Source organism: Symphalangus syndactylus, chromosome 24 (genome assembly GCF_028878055.3).
Source record: "Symphalangus syndactylus isolate Jambi chromosome 24, NHGRI_mSymSyn1-v2.1_pri, whole genome shotgun sequence".
Lineage (NCBI taxonomy): Eukaryota > Metazoa > Chordata > Mammalia > Primates > Hylobatidae > Symphalangus > Symphalangus syndactylus.
The window spans coordinates 37,772,830-37,798,825 of NC_072446.2; the positions used below are offsets into that span (position 1 = coordinate 37,772,830).

Here is a 25,996-nt window from a genome sequence, read left to right on the forward strand (position 1 = left end):
AATGTGTTATGGAGCTGGGATACTAGAGAACGGTACCTGAAAGAGGTGGCCTGTGAATGAAGCTGCCAAGAATAGTTAGTATCTTAATACTTGGAGATGAGACAGTGCTGTATTTTCCAGGCTGAGTGAAAGCATAAGCACATTTAGGAGATGGTAAAGAGTCCACTTTGCTTGGAGAACAGGATTGTTATAAGGGTGTTGTTGGAATTAAGGCTGGAAATGGAGATGAACAACAGTAACAATAATAGATAAAATAAAACCTAAAATAAATAAAGCTTAAAAAAATTAATAGTAGTAGTGGCTTTTTTTTCCCCCAGTGTTCTTTGGGTAGGGTTTTTTGTTTTGTTTTGTTTTTAAATAGAACCAGGGTCTTACTCTGTTGCCCAGGCCGGAGTGCAGTGGCGTGATTATAACTCATTGCAGTCTTTAATTCCCGGGCTCAAGTGATCTCCTGCCTTGGTCTCCCAAATTACTAGGATTATAGGCACAAGCCATGTGCCTGGCCAATGGCTCACATTTGTTGCATGCTTACTATTTGCAAGATAATGTGCTAAGCATTTCATAAGTAGCATTTTATTTAATCCTTACAACAACCTGATGAGGTAGGCACTAGTTTTTAATCCCTTTTTACTTACAAAATGAGGAAGAGAGCTAACAATTGATACAGAAAGTATTTGAGTCCAGGTAGTCTAATTTCAAAGCCTGTCTTCGTAATCTCTGCATACCATATAATCAAATCACGGAAGGCTTTGAATACCCATTTCTATTCCAAGCTGGGAAGTTTGAACTTGATTGACTAGATAGTGGGAAGTCGTCAAATGTTTTTTGCCAGTGATGTGATGAAAGCTGTACGTTAGGAAAGGAAGCCTGATTGTGAAGTGTAGGATCAGCACGGGGAGAAAGGAGAGATATGGAACTAGTTTACTCTCTTACTTCTCACTAGATTGGGTGGGTGCTCCTTTAGGACTGGGCTGGTGTCTGTCTCTGCCTTCCCCCTTCCCTCCCTTCAGCTCCAGTGTCTGCCTATTTTGATGTCTGGTATATTCATTTATTTTTTTAAATGTGATCTTTTTCTACCTCACCTTATTCTAAAAAGGACATAGAGTGGCTGCCTAGGAGCTCAGTAAACGTTCTGAGTTAATTAGTAAATAACTAGAGTTATATTTAGATGTATACACAAATGAAGTACTATGGCTTTGATGGAAGGAGGAATGCATCCCTAGAGTTGGTCATATGCTTTATTTGATATACAAACTCTATAAAGCAGGAGGCCAGGACCATACCTTTACCTTGTGATGAATTGTGTATTTAATGTCAGTTATAATATTCATTATCAGTTAATATTAATTAACACCAAATTCAGAGGGTATTCATACTTTAAGTAGATATTTCAGTTTGTATTTAGCATTAACCAGCTGCAACCCCTCCCACACACACACAAAGGCAACAAAAGTTCCCATTAATCAGCTCCTTTACTGACATTGAATCTGTTGAATGTCAGTTCCATAGTACCCATTTATGTACATTTTCTTTTTCTTTTGCTTTTTTTTTTGTGATGGAGTCTCACTCTGTTGCCCAGGCTGGAGTGCAGTGGTGAGATCTTGGCTCACTGCAACCTCTGCCTCCTGGGTTCAAGTGATTCTCCTGTCTCAGCCTCCTGAGTAGTTGGGACTACAGGCACCTGCCACCACGCCCAGCTAATTTTTTTGTAGTTTTGGTAGAGACGGGGTTTCACCATATTGGTCAGGCTGGTCTCGAACTCCTGACCTTAGGTGATCCACCTGCCTCGGCCTCCCAAAGTGCTGGGATTGCAGGTGTGAGCCACTGCACCCAGCTGCTTTGCTGCTTTTTTTTTTTTTTTTTTTTTGGAGACAGCATCTCACTCCCTTGCCCAGGCTGGAGTGCAGTGGCGTCAGCTTCGCTCACTGCAACCTCTGCCTCCCAGGTTCAAGTGATTCTCCTGCCTCAGCCTCCCAAGTAGCTGGCTCACGCCTGTAATCCCAACACTTTAGGAGGCCAAGGTGGGTGGATCAGTTGAGTTCAGAAGTTTGAGACCAGCCTGGCCAACATGGTAAAACCCCATCTCTACTAAAAATACAAAAATTAGCCAGGTGTGCTGGCATGTGCGTCTAATCCCAGCTACTCAGGAGGCTGAGGCTTCCATCAATTCTTGGTGCTCCTTGGCTTGTAGCTGCATTACTCCAATCTTTGCCTCTGTTGTCACATGGTGTTTTCCCTGTGTGTCTCTGTGTCCAAATTTCCCTTATAAGGTCACTAGTAGGTCCCACCCTACTCCAGTAGGAGTAACTTCATCTTAATTGATTACCTCTGCAGAGACTCTGTTTCCAAATCAGGTCACGTTCTGAAGTACTGAGAGTTAGGACTAACATATTTGGCAGGGACGGGATTGGGGGGCACAAGTCAACACATAATAGGTAGTGTTTGAGATAACATAGAGGCATTAAATTAAAATTTATTAAAATGGAAAGGTAAGATTGCAACAAATGGGGTTAAGGAGAGAGTAACCAAAGGAACGATGGACATAGGAAAATGTAAGGAATATTTAGGTAATGAAATAGTGAGAAATCTGATTTGCTGGTGTGTTGAGGAGTTGTGGAGAAGTGAAGCCAGCGTACTTTCTTGGGGCCCTGGATGCCAGCTCTAAGACATTTGAATATTGCTGAGTGACCAGTGGGTGGGAGCAGGATGGCACTGCAGAATTTTGAAATGGTAGATAATTGATTCAAGCTTTGAGTAACTGAGTCAAGTTTTAGAGACATTCTAATATGATCAGGTGATCATGGATAAGTAAACACCCTGTAGAAAAACAAATGGTCAATGACTTAACACACCCAGCCTCCCTCATTTGCCTATGACAGTAACTTTTGCCAGCACAGTAAAGAAATCTCCCTTCTGTAAAACAACAAACTTTGAGGGTTTTGTTAGCCCTCTCTTCTTGGTAAGTCATCTGTGGGCATTGAGAGATACATCAGCTTTTCAGGGTCTCCATTCAAAAGCCTCCCCATGGATATTTCAATGTTAATAGTCATGTCACACTTCATTTGATTTCAAACCATTCTTCAAAATTACCTCTTTTCCATTCTATTCTTTACCTCTTGGTTTTTCTCTGAAACTTCTTCAGTTTTTCCATAATTTTAAAAAATATTGGAAAGAATTGAGGAAAACTGAGTATTGTTTTAAAATAACAAATAGGATTGAGGAAGACTGTGTACTGTCCAGGCTAATGATATGCTCTTTTTCTGTGTCTTTTTATTTTTTAATTATTATTTAAGAAAAAAAAATAGAATCTTGCTTTGTCACCCAGGCTGGAGTGCAGTGGTGTGATCATGGCTCACTGCAGCCTCAACCTCCCAGGCTCAAGTGATCCTCTTACCTCAGTCTCCTGAGTGAACACGTGGGACTACAGGTGTTCACCACGTCACCTGGCTTTTTTTTTTGGTAGAGAATGGGTCTTCCTATGTTGCCCAGGCCAGTCTCAACCTCCTGGGTTGAAGCGATACTCCTGCCTCCCAAAGTGCTGGGATTACAGGCGTGAGCCACTGTGGTCAGCCTGTGTCTTTTTAATGCTACCTATGTTGGCCTTGCCCAGGATAGTACTGTATTTAAATTGTGAATACTCATTCGAATTGTGGTCAGTAATAGCCCTCAGGTGCTTTCTTTATTTGTGCCTAGGCAGTTCTTCCTGATTTTGTATTTGCATTGTTTATACTTTCTCTAATAGCACGTGTCCCCATGAAATTTTAAAAATTATGTTTAAGGCTGTACACTGTGGCTCACACCTGTAATCCCAGCACTTTGCAAGGCCAAGGCGGGTGGATCACCTGAGGTCAGGAGTTCGTGACCAGCCTGGCCAACATGGTGAAACCCCGTCTCTCCTAAAAATACAAAAATTAGCCTGGTGTGGTGGCATGTGCCTGTAATCCCAGCTACTTGGGAGGCTCAGGCAGGAAAATTGCTTGAACCTGGGAGGCAGAGGTTGCGGTGAGCCAAGATCATACCATAGCACTTCAGCCTGGGTGACAAGAGCGAGACTCCGTCTCAAGAAACAACAAAAAAATTATGTTTAAATACTGCAAATATATAACATCTGAGTCATTTTCATATTCATACAGTCTTTACAAATTTAATTCATATAAAGGTTATTTTAGTCTTTTTTCATTTGTTAATATATTGACGTACTTTTCCACATGTCTGTATATTTATCATTTTTAATGGATATATAACAACCGAAGTTTAAAATACTCTGGTTATTTGGCATTTGGGTGATTTTCAGTTCGTTTTTATTTATATTTTACAATTTTTTTTTTCCCCGAGATGGAGTCTTACTCTGTCACCCAGGCTGGAGTGTAGTGGCGCGATCTCAGCTCACTGCAACCTCCACCTCTCAGGTTCAAGCAATTCTCCTACCTCAGCCTCCTGAGTAGCTAGGATTACAGGCATACGCCACCATGCCTGGCTAATTTTTGTATTTTCAGTAGAGACGGGATTTCACCATGTTGACCAGGCTGGTCTCGAACTCCTGACCTCATGATCTGCCCGCCTCAGCCTCCCAAAGTGCTGGGATTACAGGAGTTAGCCACCATGCCTAGCCCTATTTTACAATTCTAAATTGTAGTGCCATAACATCTTTTTATAAATCTTTTTTTCTTCCAGTTTTTTTCTTAGAATATATTCCCTAAAATGATTTGATTAGGTCTGAGGCTATCACTTTTTAGCCACATTGTCAGATTATTCTTTAGAACAACTACCAGTTTATAGTGCCACTAGCTACTAGTTAAAATTGAATTTCATAAATTTTTTCTTCTAGTATAATAGCAGTTCTTCAGTTTTGTGGGGTTTTTTTTGATATTTTAAATGTTTTATTAAAACTTTAAAACATACAAAAAGCCCCAGAAATAATAGTACAGTGAACCACCCTTATACCCACCGTCTATATTCAACATGTTGTCATATGCTTAATGATATGTTTATTACGTTAAACCTTTTAAAAATAAAGATATCATGATACTATGCCTTTAATATTTTAGCACACATCACCTGCAAGTAAGGATATTCTTCTACATAAACACAATACCATTATTAACACCTAACAAAACAGTAATTTCTTAATATTATCTAACATTAAGTCTGTAAGTTTTGCCAGTTGTCTTCAAAATGACCCATTTTTTTTTTTTTTAAGACAGAGTCTCGCTCTGTTGCCCAGGCTGGAATGCAGTGGTGCAGTCTCAGCTTACTGCAACCTCTGCCCCGTGGGTTCAAGCGTTTCTCCTGCCTCAGCCTCCCGAGTAGCTGGGATTACAGGTGCTCGCCACGATGCCTGGCTAATTTTTATATTTTCAGTAGAGACAGGGTTTCACCATGTTGGCCAAGATGGTCTCGAACTCCCGACCTAAAGCGATCCACCCTCCTCGGCCTCCCAAAGTGCTGGGATTACAGGTGTGAGCCACTGCGCCCAGCTTTTTTTTTTTTTTTTTTTCTGAGACGCTGTTTCACTCTTGTCTCCCAGGCTGAAGTGCAATGGTGCTATCTCGGCTCACTGCAACCTCCTCCTCCTGGGTTCAAGCAATTCTCCTGCTTCTGCCTCCCTAGTAGCTGGGATTATAGGGGTGTTCCACCATGCTCAGCTAACTTTATATTTTTAATAGTTACAGGTTTTCACCATGTTGGCCAGGCTGGCCTCCAACCCCTGACCTCAGGTGGTCTACCTACCTCGGCCTTCCAATGTGCTGGGATTATAGGCATGAGTCACTGTGACCGGCCGTAATTTTAAAATTTTTTTTGTAGAAGTGGGGTCTCCCTATGTTGCCCAGGCTGGTCTCAAACTCGTAGGCCAAGCAGTCCTCCTGCCTTGGCTTCCCAAAGTGCTGGGATTACAGGCGTGAGCTACCATGCCTGGCCTCTTCTAGATTTTATTTCTGTTTTTGTATTATTCATTTGTAATTTTTTTTCTCTTTGTTGCAATTTGGGCACAGATTTATTTCTTTGTTTTTTTTTGTGTAACAAGATGGGAAAAATCTCATTGAGCCTCTGACTTATGGTTTATAATATGTTTATAGTATGTGTTGGGATGAGTGGTTTTGGAAATCTCAAGTTTCATGTTTTACTAATTTATCTTTTGTTTCTTGTACTAAGAAGTTAGGATTGAAGTTTAAAAATTAATGTTAATATTCCCTAATCCCTTAAATTATCTATTATCCCTACCAAGAGCAAACCAGGGTTGTCGTATTGAAATGCCAATCGCCTTGACAGGCATTTTGTTGATCCTTTCAGAGCATTAAGTTTCTCTGATTTGGCTGGAGAGCTGCACAAATTTTCCCTTGGGAGCCCCAGACCTGAGAATAAGAAGCATGAAATAGTTTTTTTTTTTTAAGCCAGAGTCTCCATCTGTCGCCACGCTGGAGTGCAGTGGCGCGATCTCGGCTCACTGCAACCTCTGCCTCCCAGGTTCAACAGATTCTCCTGCCTCAGCCTCCCAAGTAGCTGGGAATACAGGCACATATCACCACGCTCAGCTAATTTCTTTTTGTATTTTTAGTAGATACAGGGTTTCACCATGTTGGCCAGGCTGGTCTCGATCTCTTGACCTTGTGATCCTCCCGCCTCGGCCTCCCAAAGTGCTGGGATTACAGGCATGAGCCACCGTGCCCGGCCACCATGAACAGTTTTATAAGGACCTCATGAAAGGGTATAGGGAGGATGAAATTGGATCTTATAATAGTTATGCCTAGGCAAATTGTCTTTAACAGTGGGCATTTAACTGTTTATTTAGACACTTTAACAATGTCTTATAAGTTATCCTGAAACATTTAAAGTTATGTGGTTACAAGGCCAACTTAATTTTTTAGGTACCATAAGTGTAATATTCAGATTGAGGCATTCATGAAATAATGTTGTTTCAATTAACCATTCCACAGTTTTTTTGGTTTCTTTTTTTTTTTTTTTTTGAGACGGAGTCTCGCTCTGTCGCCCAGGCTGGAGTGCAGTGGCGCAATCTCGGCTCACTGCAAGCTCCGCCTCCCGGGTTCACGCCATTCTCCTGCGGTTTCTTATATAGTAACTTCAGGAGCAGGAAAGTGCCTAGCAGAGTGCGAGTAGGCAGTTGGTAAAGGGTAGTCAAATAAATGCATCCATCGAAAGTTTTCAAATTACAATAGATTAGAAATTAAGAGAGACTTCTGTTACATATTGAGAGATACATATTTCTCATAAAAATAACTCATGTTCTGTAAATCTGAAATTGATTCATAATATGAAGTTTTTTAAATGCAGGCAAAAGAGTCTCGTGATGATAAAGAATCAACAATGTTATTATTAGCCAACTGAGAGGGAGAGGTTGTTGCACCTAAACAACAGATGAGAGGTTTGCATTTGATACAAGCTGAAGAATATGCTTGTATTTATGAAGCAGGTGCCAGAAGAATTCTAGTATTTTTATTTTACAAAGCTACTTTAAACATATTTGAATAGAGATAATCATTTGTAAAATGCATTTTAAAGGCATATATATATATGTATATATATATATTTGTTGTTGTTGTTGTTGTTGTTGTTGTTGTTAAATAGTCCTTGAGTTTTCTTAAACCTGGAAGGAACCTGAGATTCTGTTTAGTCCTAGCTCTGGTGTTCCATCCTCTCATTTTAATACTCTTAGACCAGAGAGATTTATGTCCTGCCCTAAATCATAAAACAACTTTATGGGACAGCCATGACTAAAACCCACTCTGCCATGCTCAGCCTAGCCCTTTTTCCATTCTATCACCCTATATTTCCATATCAAAAATAATGCTAGTCTATCTGAAGAGGTACACAGTTGATTTTACTACTAATAGTTTGACATATGTCTACATTGAAAGCATTTTAAAAAGGATATTGAGGTTAAATGGTTGCTCAGAGTCCGGGCACGGTGGCTCACGCCTGTAATCCCAGCACTTTGGGAGGCCGAGGTGGGCAGATCACAAGGTCAGGAGATCGAGACCACGGTGAAACCCCGACTCTTCTAAAAATACAAAAAAATTAGCTGGATGTGGTGGCGGGCGCCAGTAGTCCCAGCTACTCCAGAGGCTGAGGCAGGAGAATGGCGTCAACCCGGGAGGCGGAGCTTGCAGTGAGCCAAGATTGCGCCACTGCACTCCAGCCTGGGCGACAGAGCGAGACTCCATCTCAAAAACAAAAAAAAAAAAGAAAAAAATAAATAGTTGCACGGGCGTTAGGCTTTATTTAATTTCCTCATATGGATGGTACAACAGCTTCAATAGTGCACAGTTATGAACCCAGGACGTGTGTTTTCTGTTTACTTGTTTGCTTGTTTTTGCAGTTCTCACTTGTAATATTTTTTTCATAGTGTAAGTAGGAAAGTAATGTTAAAAAGTATAATAATAACATATTTACAATTTATAACAGAAAGAGTAGGAAAATGATATGAAGGACTTCATTTGTAGCTAACTATATCTGTGACCTAGGACAAATCATGTAACCTTGACTATTTCTGATACCTGCTTGCTTAGAATCTTTCAGAGATTGTGCCCAGGACAAATGTATCTATTGTAAAAATGTGTTAATTGATGTGTAACATACAAAGAAAAGCACACAAATTATAAGATTAATGAATTATAAAATTAACACACTTGTGTAACCACTACTGTGGTATTTCAAAAGTATATTGAGCCTCTTTGATGATTATAAGCTTTCCTTAATAAAAGCCACTGGACTAGAGATTGTAGATAGGTCATCTTTCTTTTACAACTCTTTTTTTTTTTTTTTGAGACAGTCTAGCTCTGTCACCCAGGCTGGAGTGCAGTGGTGCCATCTCCACTCACTGCAACCTCTGCCTCCCAGGTTCAAGCAATTCTCCTGCCTCAGCCTCCTGAGTAGCTGTGACTACAGGAGTGCGCCACCATGCCTGGCTAATTTTTTTTATTTTTAAGAGATGGGGTTTCGCCATGTTGGTTAGGTTGGTCTCGAACTCCTTACCTCAGGTGATTCACCCACCTTGGCTCCTCAAAGTGCTGGGATTACAGGCGTGAGCCACAGCACCTGGCCTTTTACAACTCTTTCTAAGTAAAATTAGCAGAAACAGTGGTAGAGAGAAGGAATTTGGCCAATCACAAAAATTTATTTTGAATAGGTTTATAAGGGTTTATATTTAGTCTTTTCTTCTGATGTTTCTCTTCTTCCTCTTGCCCTTTTTCTTTTTTGTCTAGGTCCTGGGAGGAATGGAGAGGGGTCCTACTGACTAACTTTTCTGAGAGTGGTCAGAGAGTTCTTAAGCAGGTCTGTTGATTCTGTAGAATACATGAAATTCAATTTATAAAAGGCCTAATTTCAACTTAAAGGATTGGATTACAAATAGACTTTACTTTTTAAAAGGGAGGCATTTTGATCCTAATGTCCATAGGGTATTTTACTTTGGCAAGCTGCATTTGGCATGTGGATTGGATCAAAACTGACTAAATTAAATAAGGTCTGCTTAATAAAAAAGCATTCAAGTCATGTCTTATTAGTTATGTTGAAGACATGTAATATGGCAGAATTCTTTATTGGTTCCATGAAAAGTACCAAGAAAAGATGAAAAGGTGAATTTCTCACTTGTCCATAATTCTGGAGGCGAATGGAGGCATGGATAAATCCAAAAAGAAAAATAAGCATTTGTTTGGCCTTCTCTCTGATGTTTTCAGAATTCATAACTTTGCAAGGGGAAATCAAGGCTACTTTACGATCTCAGAGAAGGGCAGGTGTATATAATTGGTTTCATTCAGCTGCCTCTCTGTCATCTTGAATTAACTTTTTCTTGATCACACAGATAAAACTCTAGCTCAGTGATTTCCCAAACCTGTCTTCACATTGAAATCACCTGTGGAGCTTGGAAAACTGATGCCATTGTCCCTTTCCCTTCCCCAGCAGATTGTGATTTAATTGTCTTGAGAGTATGGCCTGGACTTTGGAATTTTTAAAAGATCCCAAGATGATCTAAAGTGCAGACAAGGCCAGGCGCAGTGGCTCACGCCTGTAATCCCAGCACTTTGGGAGGTTGAGGCGGGCGGATCACCTGAGTTCGGGGGTTCAAGACCAGGCTGACTGACACGGCGAAACCCTGTCTCTACTAAAAATACAAAATTAGCCAGGCGTAGTGGTTCATGCCTTTACTCTCAGCTACTCGGGAGGCTGAGGCAGAAGAATCACTTGAACCCGGGAGGCAGAGGTTACGGTGAGCCAAGATCGCACCATTGCACTCCAGCCTGAGCAACAAGAGCGAAACTCCGACTCAAAAAAAAAAAAAAGAAAAAGCACAGACAAGTTTAGGAACCACTGCTAGCTAAAGCAGAACTGGCCACTGTGTGACCTGTGACTTTTTTCCACCTGTAAATATTTGGATGGATAAATATTTATAAATAGAGGGAAAAATATTTTGATTTAAGAATCCTGGCTGGGCACAGTTCCAGCACTGTGATTTGATTTAAGAATCCTGGCTGGGCAGAGTTCCAGGGAAGGTAGGGCAGGAGGATTGTTTGAGGCCAGGAGTTGGAGATCAGCCTGGGCAACATAGCAAGACACTGTTTCTTTTTTTTTTTTCTTTTTGAGACAGAGTCTCTCTCTGTTACCAGGCTGGAGTACAGTGGTGCCATCTTGGCTCACTGCAACCTCCACCTCCCGGGTTCAAGCGATTCTCGTGCCTCAGCCTCCCGAGTAGCTGGAACTACAGGTGCCTGCCACCACACCCAGCTAATTTTTGTATTTTTAGTAGAGACGGGGTTTCACCGTGTTGGCCAAGATGATCTCGAACTCCCGACTTAATGTGATCCACCCTCGTCGGCCTCCCAAAGTGCTGGGATTACAGGCATGAGCCACCAGGCCCCGCCAGCAAGGTACTGTTTCTACAAAAAAACAAAAACTAAACAAAAAAAGGCCAGGCACGGTGGCTCACGCCTGTAATCCCAGCACTTTGGGAGGCCGAGGAGGGCAGATCATGAGGTCAGGAGATCGAGACCATCCTGGCTAACACGGTGAAACCCCGTCTCTATTAAAACTACAAAAAATTAGCCAGGCCTGGTGGCAGGCACCTGTAGTCCCAGCCACTTGGGAGGCTGAGGCAGGAGGATGGCGTGAATCTGGGAGGCGGAGCTTGCAGTGAGCTGAGATTGTGCCACTGCACTCCAGCCTGAGTGACAGAGCGAGACTCCATCTCAAAAAATAAAAAAATAAAAAAGGAAATTGTCAGACAGTTTATTCAGCAGGATTTCCATGTAGGGTACAATATTTAGTTATTGTTGCATAACAGATTACCACAAATTTAGCAGTTTAAAACAACGTACATTTTTATTATGGCATGGGTTTCCATGGGTCAGGAATCGGCATAGCCTAGATGGGTCTTCTGTTTCAGGGTCTCTCACAGGAGGTAGTCAAGGTGTCAGCCAGGGCTGGTTTCTCATCTTAGCGCTTGGCTGAGGAATAATCTGTTTCCAAACTAACTTGGTTGGTGACAGAATTCTCTTTTTGAAGGAATGTTGAATTGAAGGGCTTGGTTTCTCACTGGCTGATGGCTGGAGGTTGCTCTGAATTCCTTTCCATGTAGCTTCTTCAGCATCACAAAGCTGAGAAAGGAATAGCAAGTCTCCTAGGAAGATGGAAGTCACAATTTTTTATAATCATGGAGTGGCATCCTATCACATTTACCATAGTCTGTTAGTTAGAAGCAGATCACCAGGCCAGTCCATACTCAGGAGGAAGAGATTACACAAAGGCGTGAACACCAGGAGGCTGGAGTAATTGGTGGCCATTTTACAAGTCTGTCTACCACAGATTTCTTTAGAAAAAACAATCCTAAAATTTGTATGGCAGGCACCACAAAAGACCTTGAGTAGCCAAAGCAATCCTGAGCAAAAAGAGCAAAGCTGGAGGCAGTGCACTTCTTGACTTGAAAGTATACAAAACTATTGTAACCAAAACAGCATGGCACTGGCATAAAAACAGACACATAGACCAATGAAACACCATAGAGAACCTAGAAATAAATCCACACATTTACAGCCAACTGATTTTCAACAGAGACACCCAAAACATACATTGATAAAAAGACAGTCTCTTCAATGAATGTGCTGAGAAAACTGGATATCCACATGGAGAAGAATGAAACTAGACCCTTCTCACCATATACAAAAATCAACGCAAAATGAGCTAAAGACTTAAATGTAAGACCTGAAACTATGAAAACACTAAAAGAAAACATAGAGGAAACACTTCAGGATGTTGGTCTGTGCAAAGATTTTATAGATAAGACCTTAAAAGCACAGGCAACAAAAACAAAAGTTGACAAATAGGATTATATCCAGTTAAGAAAGCTTCTGCACAGCAAAGGAAACAGAGTGAAGAGACAACCTGCAGAATGGGAGAAAATATTTGCAGACTGTTCATGTGACAAGGGATTAATATCTGGAATAAAAAAGGAACTGAAATATTTTGACAGCAGAAAAACAGTCTGATTTTAAAATTGGGTACTTGATCTGAATAGACATTTCTCCAAAGAAAATGTAAAATTGTCAACAAGTATATGAAAATCTGCTTAACATCACTAGTCATCAAGAAATGCAAATCAAAACCACAATGAGATATTATTTCACCCCAGTTAAAATAGTGGCTATTACCAAAAAGATGGAGAAAAGGCAACTATCATATACTGTTGATGGGAATGTAAATTAGTACAGCCATTATGGAAAATAGTTATGGAGGTTCCTTAAAAAGCCAAAAAGAGGGCCGGGTGCAGTGGCTCATGCCTGTAATCGCAGCACTTTGGGAGGCTGAGGCGGGTGGATCACGAGGTCAGGAGTTCAAGACTAGCCAGGCTACTATGGTGAAACCCTGTCTCTACTAAAAATACAAAAATTAGCTGGGCGCAGTGGCGGGCGCCTGTAATCCCAGTTACTAGGGAGGCTGAGGCAGGAGAGTCTCTTGAACTTGGGAGTTGGAGGTTGCAGTGAGCCGAGATCACGCCACTGCATACTAGTCTGGGGCCTGGGCAACAGAGTAAGACTCCGTCTCAAAAAAAAAAAAAAAAGCTAAGAAGAGAACTACCATATGATCTAGCAATCCCGCTAATAGGTATATATTCAAAGGAAAGGAAATCAGTATGTCGAAGAGACATCTGCATTCTCATGTTTATTGCAGCACTATTCACAATAGCCAAGATAGAGAATCAACTTGTGTCCATCAGTACATGACTAGATAAAGAAAATGTGGTATATATACACATATATACCATAAAATAATGAAATTTATCATTTGTAGCAACATGCATCAGTCTGGAGGACATTATGTTAAGTGAAATAAGCCAGGCACAGAAAGATAAATGCCATATGTTCTTATATGTGGAAGGTAAAAAAGTTGATCACAATAGAAGTAGAGAGTAGAATAGGCCAGGTGTGGCGGATCACACCTGTAATCCTAGCACTTTGAGAGGCCAAGGTGGGTGGATCGCTTGAGCCCAGGAGTTCGAGATCAGCCTGGGCAACATGGCAAAACCTCATCTCTACTAAAAATATGCAAGAAAATTAGCTGGGCGTGGTAGTGCGCGCCTGAAAATCCAGCTACTAGGAAGACTGAGGCACAAGAATTGCTTGAAACCAGGAGGCAGAGGTTGCAGTAAGCTGAGATTGTACCACTGCACTCTAGCCTGGGTGACAGAATGAGACTGTCTCAAAAAAAAAATAAAAAAGAAAAGGTTATAAGAAATAGAGAGTAGAACAGTGATTACTAGAGTCTGGGAAGAGCAGGGGAAGGGTAAAAAGGAAAGACCGGTTAATGGATACAAAATTATAGCTGGATAGGACAAGTAAGTTCTAGTGTTCTCTAGCACTGTAGGATGACTATAGATAAAAATAATTTTTTTTGTTTGTTTTTTTTTTTTTTTTGAGGCAGAGTCTTGCTCTGTTGCCCAGGCTGGAGTGCAATGGTGCTATCTCGGCTTACTGCAAGCTCCCTCCTTCAGCATCCCGAGTAGCTGGGACTACGGGCACCCGCCACTGCGCCCGGCTAATTTTTTTTGTATTTTTAGTAGAGACGAGGTTTCAGCGTGTTAGCCAGGATGGTCTCGATCTCCTGACCTCGTGATCTGCCCATCTCGGCCTCCCAAAGTGGTGGGATTACAGGCATGAGCCACCGCGCCCGGCCGATAGATAAAAATAATTTATCGTATATTTCCAAATAGCTAGAAGAGAGGATTTTGAATGTTCCCAACACAAATAATAAATGAGGTGATGGATGTGCTAATTAATTACTCTGATTTGATTATTACACATTGTATACATGTATCAAAATATACTGTACCCCATATATATGTGTACAGTTATGTGTGATTAAAATAATTTTTCTGAAAAAGAAAGCTGAAGTAACATGTTTTATATATTTTATATTTAAAATATAAATATTTCTCATGATGTTAAATATTCTCGAAAACATTAGTCTCAATGGGAAGCAATATTTGAGTATATTTAAATTGTTTAACCACTTCTGTTATTGAACCATCAACAGAATATTTTGATGAACTTTTTTTTTTTTTTTTGAGACAGGGTCTCACTGTGTTACCCACACTGGAGTACAGTGATACAGTCATGGCTCACTGCAGCCTCAACCTCCCAGGTCCAAGCGATCCTCCCACCTCAGCCTGTTGAGTAGCTGAGACCACAGGTGTGCCACCACACCCAGCTTATTTATTTATTTATTTATTTATTTATGACAGGGTCTCCCTCTGTCACCCAGGCTGGAGTGCAGTGGCGCGATCTCGGCTCACTGCACCCTCCACCTCCTGGGTTCAAATGATTCTCCTGCCTTAGCCTCCTGAATAGCTGGGACTACAGGCACCTGCCACCACACCCGGCTAATTTTTGTATTTTTAGTATAGTGGGGTTTCACCATATTGGTCAGACTGGTCTCCAACTCCCGACCTCAGGTGATTTGCCTGCCTCAGCCTCCCAAAGTGCTAGGATTACAGGCGTGAGCCACCACACTTGGCCTAAATTTTATTTTTGTAGAGATGGAATCTCACCGTGTTGTCCAAGCTGTGATGATGGTTTTGTTTTTTTGTTTTTGTTTTTGTTTTTGTTTTTTAAACGGTGTTTCTCCCTGTCACCCAGGCTGGAGTGCAGTGGCGCAACCTCCACCTCCCGGGTTCAGGCATTTCTCCTGCCTCAGCCTCCTAGTAGCTGGGATTACAGGTGTGTGCCACCACACCCAGCTAATTTTTTGTATTTTGGGTAGAGACGGGGTTTCATGGTGTTGGCCAGGCTGGTCTCTCGAACTCCTGACCTCAAGTGATCCTCCTGCCTCAGCCTCCTATAGTGCTGGGATTACAAGTGTGAGCCTCTGCACCCGTCAGTGATGAACTTCTTTGAATATAAATCTTTGACCACAAAATCAGTTATTTCATTAGGTTAGATTCCTAGATTGTTAAGCTTGTGGTTAAGATGTTAAGGATAATTCTGTTTGCTTATATTTAAGCAAAATGTGAATGTTAATCTATTTCATTGTACATTGCCACAATTATTTTATTTTTAAATCTTCCAGTTTGATGAAAAAAGACACATTTCACTGTTTTTCTTTTTTTCTGTTTTTTTTTTTTTTTTTAGACTAAGTCTTGCTCTGTCACCCAGGTTGGAGTACAGTGGTACCATATTGGTTCACTGCAACCTCTGCCTCTGAGTTCATGTGATTCTCCTGCCTCAGTCTCCCGAGCAGCTGGGATTACAGGTGCAGGCCACCACACCCCACTAATTTTTGTATTTTTAGTAGAGACGAGGTTTCACCATGTTGCCCAGGCTGGTCTTCAACTCCTGACCTCAAGTGATGCAGTCGCCTCGGCCTTCCAAAGTTCTGGGATTACAGGTGTGAGCCATCATGCCTGACCTGTTTTTCTTTGATTACTTACAAAGTGTAGCAAGCTTTTTGATCATTGATTATTTTCATTTCTAATTTTATAAATCGCTGGGCATGGTGGCTCATGCATGTAATTCCAGCACTTTTGGAGGCTGAGGTGGGTGGATCACTTGAGCCCAGGAGTTGGAAACCAGCCTGGGCAACATGATAAAACCCTGTCTCTACAAAAAATACGAAAATTAGTCGGGCATGGTGGAGGCTGAGGTGGGAGGATCACTTGGGCCCAGCTACTCGGGAGGCTGAAGTGGGAAGATCACTTGGGCCTGGTGGGTCAAGGCTGCATTGAGCTGGGAATTGTGCCACTGTCCTTTAACCTGGGCAGCAGGGTGAGACCCTGACTGAAAAAACTAAAACAAACAAAAATGTATAATTCTCAACTTGCATTTTGCCTTTCAGTTCATGTGCATTTTGACTTGCAAAAATTTTAAAATAATGTAATTATATAATTAAACTTATATTTTGCTTAGTTGTTTCACAGTTCATGAACTGATATATTTTAATATGTAACCAATATATGATTATAGTATTTCATTTTTATATTTTCACCAATTTTTTTTTTTTTTTTTTTGAGACGGAGTCTTGCTCTGTTGCCAGGCTGGAGTGCAGTGGTGCAATCTCGGCTTACTGCAACCTCTGACTCCCTGGTTCAAGCGATTCTTCTGCCTCAGCCTGCCAAGTAGCTGGGATTACAGGCATGCACCACCACGCCCAGCTAATTTTTGTAATTTTTAGTAGAGATGGGCTTTCACCATGTTGGCCAGGATGGTCTCGATTTCCTGACCTCGTGATCCAACTGCCTCGGTCTCCCAAAGTGCTGGGATTACAGGTGTGAGCTAGTGTGCCGGGGCTAATTTTGTATTTTTAGTAGAGATGAGGTTTCTCCATGTTGGCCAGGCTGGTCTTGAACTCCTGAACTCAGGTGATCTGCCTGCCTTGGCCTCCCAAAGTGCTGGGATCATAGGCGTGAGCCACCGCACCCAGCCTACGAATGATTTTTTAATGTGTTGTTGATTTGATTTGTCAGTATTTTGTTGAGGAAAATTTTTGCATTAGTGTTTATCACTGTGTTTATCATCTTTTTTGATGTTTCTTTGGTTTTGGTATCAGGGTAATATTGGCCTTGTAGAATGAGTTTGGAACTATTCTCTTCACTATTTTTTGGAATAGGTTGAGTAGGATTGGTATTAGTTCTTCCTTAAATGTTCGGTAGAATTCAGCAGTGAAGCCATTGGATCCCAGGCTTCTTTTTATTGTGGCTTTTCCTTATGGCTTTGATCTTGTTTTTTGTTTTGTTTTGTTTTGTTTTTGAGATGGAATCTCTGTCGCTGAGGCTGGAGTGCATTGGTACAATCTCGGCTCATTGCAACCTCCACCTCCTGGGTTCAAGTGATTCTCCTGCCTCAGCCTCCTGAGTAGATGGGACTGCAGGCACGTGCCACCATGCCTGGCTAATTTTTGTATTTTTAGTAGAGACAGGGTTTCACCTGATCTTGTTACTTGTTACTGGTCTGTTCAGGTTTTGGATTTTTTCATGGTTAATCTAGGTAGGTTGTATGTGTCTAAGAATTCATTTCTTCTAGGTTTTCCAATTTATTGGTATACAGTTGCTTATAGTAGCCTCTAACGATCCTTTGAATTTCTGAAGTATCAGTTGTAATGTCCCCTTTTTCATCTCTGATTTTATTTATTTGGGTCTTCTCTCTTTTTTTGTTAGTCTGGTTAAAGATTGTCAATTTTGTTTATCTTTTCAAAAAGGCAGCTTTTTGTTTCACTGATCTTGTGTATTGTTTCAATTTCATTTATTTCTGCTCTCATCTTTATTATTTCTTCTACTAATTTTGGGTTTGGTTTGCTCTTGCTTTTCTGGTTCTTTAAGATACATTGTTAGGTTGTTTATTTGAAATTTTTCCAGTTTTTTAATGAAAATGTCTATAGCTATGAACTTCCCTCTTAATCCTGCTTTCACTGTATTTTATAGGTTTTGGTATGTTGTGTTTTCATTATCATTTATTTCAAGAAATTTTCCAATTTCCTCCTTAATTTCCTCATGGACCCACTGGTCATTGAGGAGCATAGTGTTTAATTTCCATGTGTTTGTATAGTTTCCAAAATTTCACTTGTTACTGATTTTTAGTTTTATTGTGGTCATAGAAGATACTTGATATTATTTCAATTAAAAAAATTTTTTAATACTTGTTTTGTAGCCTAACATATGGTCTGTCCCTGAGAATGATCCATGTGCTGAGGAGAAGAATGTGGATTCTGCAGCCATTGGATTAAATGTTCTGTAAATATCTTATTAAGTTCATGTAGTCTGTAGTGCAGATTACATCTGATTTTTCTTGGTTGATTTTTCTGTCTAGATCATCTGTCCAGTGCTGAAAATGGGATGTTAAAATCTCCAGCTCTTTTTTTTTTTTTTTGAGATGGAGTCTTGCTCTGTCACCCAGGCTGGAGTGCAGTGGTGTGGTCTCGGCTCACTGCCAGCTCCACCTCCCGGGTTCATGCCATTCTCCTGCCTCAGCCTCCCGAGTAGCTGGGACTACAGGCACCCGCCACCAGTCCCGGCTAATTTTTTGTATTTTTAGTAAAGATGGGGTTTCACCGTGTTAGCCAGGATGGTCTGGATCTCCTGACCTTGTGATCTGCCCACCTCGGCCTCCCAAAGTGCTGGGATTACAGGCATGAGCCACCGCGCCCGGCCCTCCAGCTCTTATTGTATTGGGGTCTGTCTTTCTCTTTGGCTCTAATAATATTTATATATCTGGGTGCTCCAGGATTGTGTTCATTTATATTTATAATTGTTATATCTTCTTGCTGAATTGACCCCTTTATCATTGTATAATAACCTTCTTTGTCTCTTTTTTATAGTTCTGTCTTGAAGTCTATTTTGTCTGATCTAAGTATAGCTACTCCTGCTCTTTTTTGGTTTCTGTTTGCATGGAATATTTTTTTCTGTCCCTTTGTTTTCAGTCTGTATGCGTCTTTGTAGGTGAAGTGTGTTTCTTGTAGTCAACAGATCATTGGGTCTTGTTTTTTGTTGTTGTTCATTCAGCCACTTTCTATGTCTTTTCATTGGAGAATTTAGTCCATTAACATTCAGTGTTAATATTAATAAGTAAGGACTTATTCCTGCTGTTTTGTTATTGGTTTTCTGGTTGTTTCGTGGTCTTCTTTTCCTTCTTCTCTTCCTTCCTGTCTTCCTTTTAGTGAAGATGATTTTCTCTAGTGGTATTTTTTAATTTACTTTTTATTTCTTATCTATTGTATTTTTTTATATGAGTTTATCATGAGGGTTGCAAATAATGTCTCATAACCATTATTTTAAACTGATGACAACACTGATTGCATAAACAAAGAGAAAACTAATAAAAACTCTACATACTAACTTGGTTCCCCCCACTTTTAAACTTTTTGTTTGTATTTTTATCTTATTGTACTGTCTGGAAAAGTTGATGTAGTTATTATTTTTAATTGGTCTCTTAGTCTTTCTACTTAAGATATGAGTAGTTTATACACTACAATTACAATGTTATAATATTCTGTGTTTCTCTGTGTACTTGCTATTACCAGTGAGTTTTGTACCTTCAGATGATTTTTATTGCTCATTAACGTCCTTTGCTTTCAGATTGAAGAATTCCCTTTAGCGTTTCTTGTAGGACAGATCTGATGTTGATGAATCCCTCAGCTTTTGTTTGGGAAAGTCTTTATTTCTCCTTCATGTTTGTAGGATATTTTCACTGGATATACTATTCTAGGGTAAATTTTTTTTCCTTTTGCACTTGGAATATGTCATACCACTCTCTCCTGGCCTATAGAGTTTCCACTAAAAAGTCCGCTGCCAGATGTATTGGAGCTCCATTGTATTTTTTAAAATTGTTATTTGTTTCTATTGTCTTGCTGCTTTTAGGATCCTTTCTTTATCATTGACCTTTGGGAGTTTGATTATTAAATGTCTTGAAGTAGTACTCTTTGGGTTAAACTGGCTTGTGTTCTATAACTTTCTTATACTTGAATATTGATATCTTTCTCTAGGTTTGGGAAATTCTCTGTTATTATTCATTTGAATAAACTTTCTGCCCCCCTCTTTCACTCTACCTCCTCTTTAAGGCCAGTAACTCTTAGATTTGCCCTTTTGAGGCTATTTTGTATTAATAGATCTCGTAGATGTGCTTCATTCTTTTGTCTCCTCTGACTTTGTATTTTCAAAGAGGCTGTCTTCAAGCTCACCATTTTTTTCTTCTTCTTGATCAATTCTGCTGGTAAGAGACTGATGCATTCTTTAGTATGTCAGTTGCATTTTCAATCCACAATTTCTGCTTGATTATTTTTAATTATTTCAGTCCCTTTGTTAAATTTATCTGACAGGATTCTGAATTCCTTCTGTGTGCTATCGTGAATTTCACTGAGTTTCCTCAAAACAGCTATTTTGAATTCTCTCTCTGAAAGGTCACATATCTCTGTCTCTCTGGAATTAGCCTCTGGTACCATATTTAGTTCATTTGGTGAGGTCATGTGTTCTTGGATTACCTTGATATTTGTGGATGTTTGTTGGTGTCTAGGCATTGGAGAGTTAGGTATTTATTATAGTCTTTACAGTCTGGGCTTGTTTTTACCCATCTTTCTTGCGAAGGCTTTCTGAGTATTCAAAGGGACTTGAGTGTTGTGATCTAAGTCTCTTGTCACTGCATTTGAATCTACATTAGGTGGCACCCCAAGTGTAGTAAAACTGTGGCTCTTGCAGACTCCTAGAGGTACCACCTTGGTGGTCTTAGGTAAAATCCAGTATAATTCTCTGGATTACCAGGGAGAGACTCTTGTTCTCTCCTCTTACTCTCTCCCAAACAACTGCAATTTGTCTGTCTATGCTGAGCTACCTGGAGCTAGGGGAAAGGTTACACAAGCACCCCTGTGGCCACCCCACCACTGGGACTACACTGGGTCAGACCTAAAGCCAGCAGAGCACTGGGTCTCTCCCCCAAGGCCTGCAGTAACTACCACCTGGCTACCACCTGTGTTCTTCACTCAAGGCTCCAGGGCTTTACAGTCAGCAAGTGGCAAAGCCAGCCATGCTGTGTCCCTCCCTTCAGGGTGGCAAGTTCTCTCCAGCCCTGGGTGGGTCCAGAGATGTTCGGAAGCCAGGGCCTGAAGTCAGAAACCTTAGGAATCTATCTAATGCTTTGTTCTGCTGCAGCTGAGCTGGCACCCAAGTAACAAGACAAAGTCCTTCCCGTTTTTGCGTCCTCTTTCTGCAAACAGAGGCATCTCTCCCTATGGCCACCACCACCCCAGACCTGCGGCAAGCACCATCTGGTTACTGCAAATGTTCACTCAAGCCCCAAGGGCTCTTGAGTTAGGTTGTGATGAATGCTGCCAGGCCTAGGACTCTCCCTTCAGAACAATGGGCTCTTGTCTGGCCCAGGGCAGGCCCAGAGCCTCTTTGAAAATACACAGTCAGAGGAGACAAAAGAAAAAAGAATGAAAATGCCATCCAAGAACCAAGGCCTGGAATTGGGGACCCCAAGAGCCTGCTTAGTGCTCTACGTAGCCCAAATAGTAAAGGGAACTTTGTCTTGTAGCTTATTGTCTCTGGTACCTAAGCTGGAAGCTCTGTTTCCCAGACTGGAGTACAATGGTGTGATCTTGGCTCACTGCAGCTGCCGCCTCCCAGGTTCAGATTCAAGCAATTCTTCTGTCTCAGCCTCCCGAGTAGCTGGGATTACAGGCATGCACCACCACGCCCAGCTAATTTTTGCATTTTTAGTAGAGATGGGGTTTTACCATGTTGGCCAGGCTGGTCTCGAACTCCTGACCTCAGGTGATCTACCCACCTCGGCCTCCCAAAGTGCTGGGATTATAGGCATGAACCACCATACCCGGCCCCTTTACTCCTCTTTCTTTTCTCAAGCAGAAGGAGTCTCTCCCTGTAGCCACCACAGCTGGGAATGTGCTGGGTCATACTTGAAGACAGCATGTCTCAGTCTCACCCATGACCCCATGGCAAATACCACCTGGCTACCAGTGATGATTATTTGGGGCCTCATGGGTCTTTAGTCAGCAGGTGATGAATGCTGCCAGGGCTGAGTCCTTCCTTTCAAGGCAGTGGGTTCCCTTCTGGCCCAGGGTGTGTCTAGAAATGTCATCTAGGAGCTAGGGTCTAGAATGGGGACTTCAGGACTCTGCCCTCTCCTACTGTGGCTGAGCTGGTATCCAAGTTGCAAGACAAAATCCTCTTTTACTCTTCCCTCTCCTCTCCTCAAGCAGAGGGAGGGAGTCTTTCCCGGAGCTGTGAGCTGTGCTGCCTGGGTTTGGGGATGAGGTGGCACAATTACTCCCTTGGCCATGTTGCCTGATGTCTCACTAGGTATGTGTCCCTGAAGTCTACTGGCTCTGAGCCCAGCACAGCATCAGGACTTGCCCAGGAATTGCAGTCCTTGAGGCTTAGACTACCTTTCAAGTGTATTTAGGACCCCAGAGCACTTTAGCCTATGGCAGCAAGGCTAGCTGGAACTCAGGTTCTAGCCACTGAAATGAATGATTCCCCTCTGGCTGGGGCTGGTCTAAAATGCTCCCTCCGTGGGTACCGGCTGAGTTTTGCCCAGGGTTACTTTCTGCTGTGACAGAGTAGTACTGAGTTCCCATGCAAAATTCCACAGTAACTGTGCTCTCCCTGCTTCAAGTACACAAATTCTCTTTCCATGCCACACAGCCACTGCCAGGGGATAGGGGAAGGGTGGTATTGGCAATTCAAGTTTTTCCTACCCTCTGCAGTTCCTCCAGTGATATGGAGTTAAAACCAGGTACTGGGATTGCTTACCTGACTTTTGGTTGTTTTCAAGGTGCCTTTTGTGTGGATAATTGGTAAATTTGGTGTTCCTGTGGGAAGGATGATCAGTGGATGCTTCTATTTGGCCATCTTGCTCCTCCTCCTCCTTCCTTGGGGCAAATTCTTTAGCTACATTGCCCACCTACTCAGTTACCTCATTTAAAGGGAAAATAAATAATGTTGAAAGTGTAGTTCTAAACTTTGGCTGTACTATTTACAATAGCAAAGATGTGGAATCAACCTACATGCCCATTGGTGGGCTGGATAAAGAAAATGTGGTGCTGGGCGCGGTGGCTTACGCCTGTAATCCCAGCACTTTGGGAGGCTGAGGCAGGCGGATCACGAGGTCAGGAGATCAAGACCATCCTGGCTAACGGTGAAACCCCGTCTCTACTAAAAATTCAAAAAATTAGCCGGGCGTGGTGGCGGGCGCCTGTAGTCCCAGCCACTCGGGAGGCTGAGGCAGGAGAATGGCGTGAACCCGGGAGGCGGAGCTTGCAGTGAGCGGAAATCGCGCCACTGCACTCCAGCCTGGGGGCGACTGAGCGGGACTCCGTCTCAAAAAAAAAAAAAAAATGTGGTACATAAACACCATGGATTACTACGCAGCCGTAAAAAAAGAATGAAATTATGCCTTTTGCAGCCGTGTGGATGCAGCTAGAGGCCATCATCTTAAGCAAATTAATGCAGGAACAGAAAACCAAATACCTCATTTTCTCAGTTGTAAGTAGGAGCTAAACATTGAGTACACAAGGGCGTAAAGATGAGAACAATAGACACTGGGGACTATTGGAGGGAGGGAGGGAGAGAGGTAAGGATTGAAAAACTGTTGGGTACCTGGGTGATAGGATCATTCATACACCAAACCCCAGTGATACTCAATTTACCAATTTAACAAACCTGCACATGTACCCCCGAACCTAAAGTAAAAGTTGAAAAAATAATAATAAAATAAACTTAGGTTGCATATTAGAATTGCCTGGGTAGTGTTTAAATACCTAAAGCTCAGGCTATAGTGCAGACCTGGTTGGATCCTGGCATTATTATTATTTTTAAGTTTCCGAAATGATTACAATGTAGACCCAAGGTTGGGAGCCAGTGAAGTTCTTTCAAAGCACATACCCATTTGATCTTGAGTATTCTGACTTTAGTCATTTCAGAGTAGCTAGGGAAGTTCTAATTAGGAGGTATTGGCTTGATAGACCGAATCACCTTCATTCTCATATTTCTACTAATAGTGTGCTGTGTATATACAGTGGGGTAGAATCATCCTGGTGAGAAGCAAGTTTGGTATATGGTGGAAGAAGCACTGAACTTGAGGTTGGAAGATCAGGATTTAGTCCTGATCCTGCTACAATCTTAGTCTGTAACTTTAGTCAAGTTACAGAACCCCTCTCTTTACTTCAGGCTGGGTGCTGCTGCTCACGCCTGTAATCCCAGCACTTTAGGAGGCGGGGTGGGCAAGATAACTTGAGGTCAGGAGTTCAAGACCAGCCTGGCCAACATGGCAAAACCCTGTCTCTATAAAAAAGAAATAAATAAAAAAACCACTATCTGTGTTTCCATTTTCCTTCTCTGAAAGAGTGGAGAAAATAAGACTAATATTCTGTAAATTTCTTTCTGGCTCTAAAACTTCAAGTTTGTGAGCCAGTGGGGATGGGAGAGAGGCAGGTGGACTTTGTGTGCCTGAAGAATAGGTGAGCAAGAGGAGCCAACAGTGGGATAAGAGGAAAGAAACTGTGTGAATAAGAAGGTTTATTACCTGGAGGTAAGGGGGTGAGATGGGATTGAGTAGGAATAAGTAGGAGAGACTGGCCTAATGGAATACAGAGTTGGAGATGGTGGCAGTGGCTTGGCACCTGGTAATGATGTGGTCCAAGTTCTTATCATGAGTCAAATGAACTCATGGGGAAATGTGGCCAGAGGAGCCCCCTTCAGAAAAGGAGATAAAAAGCAGGAGACATTTTTGTTGTAGCATATCTGAGATGGGGTAAGAGTAGAAATATTGATACTAAGGGTTTAGTAGGTTTTACTGATAGCTAACTTTTGTTTTCAATAGGTAATATATTCACATGGTTCAAAAAGAAAAATATTATTCAAAAAGATACGTAGTGAGAAGTCTTGATCTCACCCTCAGCTCCCATGGACCTTCATGCTCTTTTTCTTCTAACTTTTTTTTTTTTTTTTTTTTTGAGACGGGAGACTCACTCTGTTGCCCAGGCTAGAAAGCAGTGGAATTCCGGCATGCTGGAATGCTGATCATGGCACACTGCAGCCTCAGTCTCTTCAGTTCAAGTGATCCTCCCAATTCAGTCTCCTGAGTAGCTGGGACTACAAAACCCAGTCAATTTTTTATTTATTTATTTTTTTAGTTGAAACTATCTCACTATGTTGCCTGGGCTGGTCTCGAACTTATAGGCTCAGGCTGGAGTGCAGTGGTGCAATCACGGCTCACTGTAATCTCTGCCTCCCGGGCTCAAGTGATTCTCCCACCTCAGCCTTCTGAGTAGCTGGGACTACAGGCACACACTACCACACCTAGCTAATTTTTTGTATTTTTTTGTAGAGGCAGAATTTCACCATGTTGCCCAGGCTGATCTCAAATTCCTGGGCTCAAGCAGTCTGCCCTCCTCAGCACCCCCAAAGTGATGGGATTACAAGCATGAGCCACTATACCTGGTTCTAACTTTTTTAATATGAAAAATTTCAGGTCGGTTGCGGTGGCTCACGCCTATAATCCCAGCACTTTGGGAGGCCGAGGCAGGAGGATTGCTTGAGCCTAGGAGTTTGAGATAAGCCTGGGCAACATAGGGAGACCCTGTCTCTACAAATAATCAAAAAGTTAGCTGGGCATGGTGGTTGTGCACCTGTAGTCCCAGCTACTCTGGGGCTGAGGTGGGAGGTTACTTGAGCCCAGGAGTTTGAAGCTGCTGTGAGCTGTGATCATGCCACGGCACTCTAGCCTAGGTGACAAAGCAAGACTCTGTCTCAAAAAAAAAAAATTCAAACATATAGAAAAGTTGAAACAATAATACCATGAACACCATGTAGTTTAAACAAGTGTTAACATTTTGCCATATTTGTAATATCTACCTTTGTTGAATAATTTGAAAACAAGCTGCAGACATAATGACACTTTATCCCTGTGCTTTAGCATGCATCTTCTAAGAATAAAGAACATTCTCTACCTAATTACAAATAACATAACCACACCCAAGAAAATTAAAA

The 25,996-nt window shown here is 41.7% G+C and overlaps 1 protein-coding gene across 10 annotated transcripts in view; it reads left to right on the forward strand.

The window, feature by feature from the left end:
- NCOA6 (nuclear receptor coactivator 6) overlaps positions 1–25,996 on the forward strand; it is a 113,729-nt gene that overhangs the window by 6,599 nt on the left and 81,134 nt on the right. The window contains exon 2 of one of the 10 annotated variants that reach the window (XM_063633592.1): positions 9,222–9,291. The exons of the other annotated variants lie outside the window; for them this stretch is intronic. The gene's annotated coding sequence lies outside the window, so the exon portion shown is untranslated. The remainder of the gene's footprint in view (positions 1–9,221; positions 9,292–25,996) is intronic. 10 annotated transcript variants of the gene reach the window in all.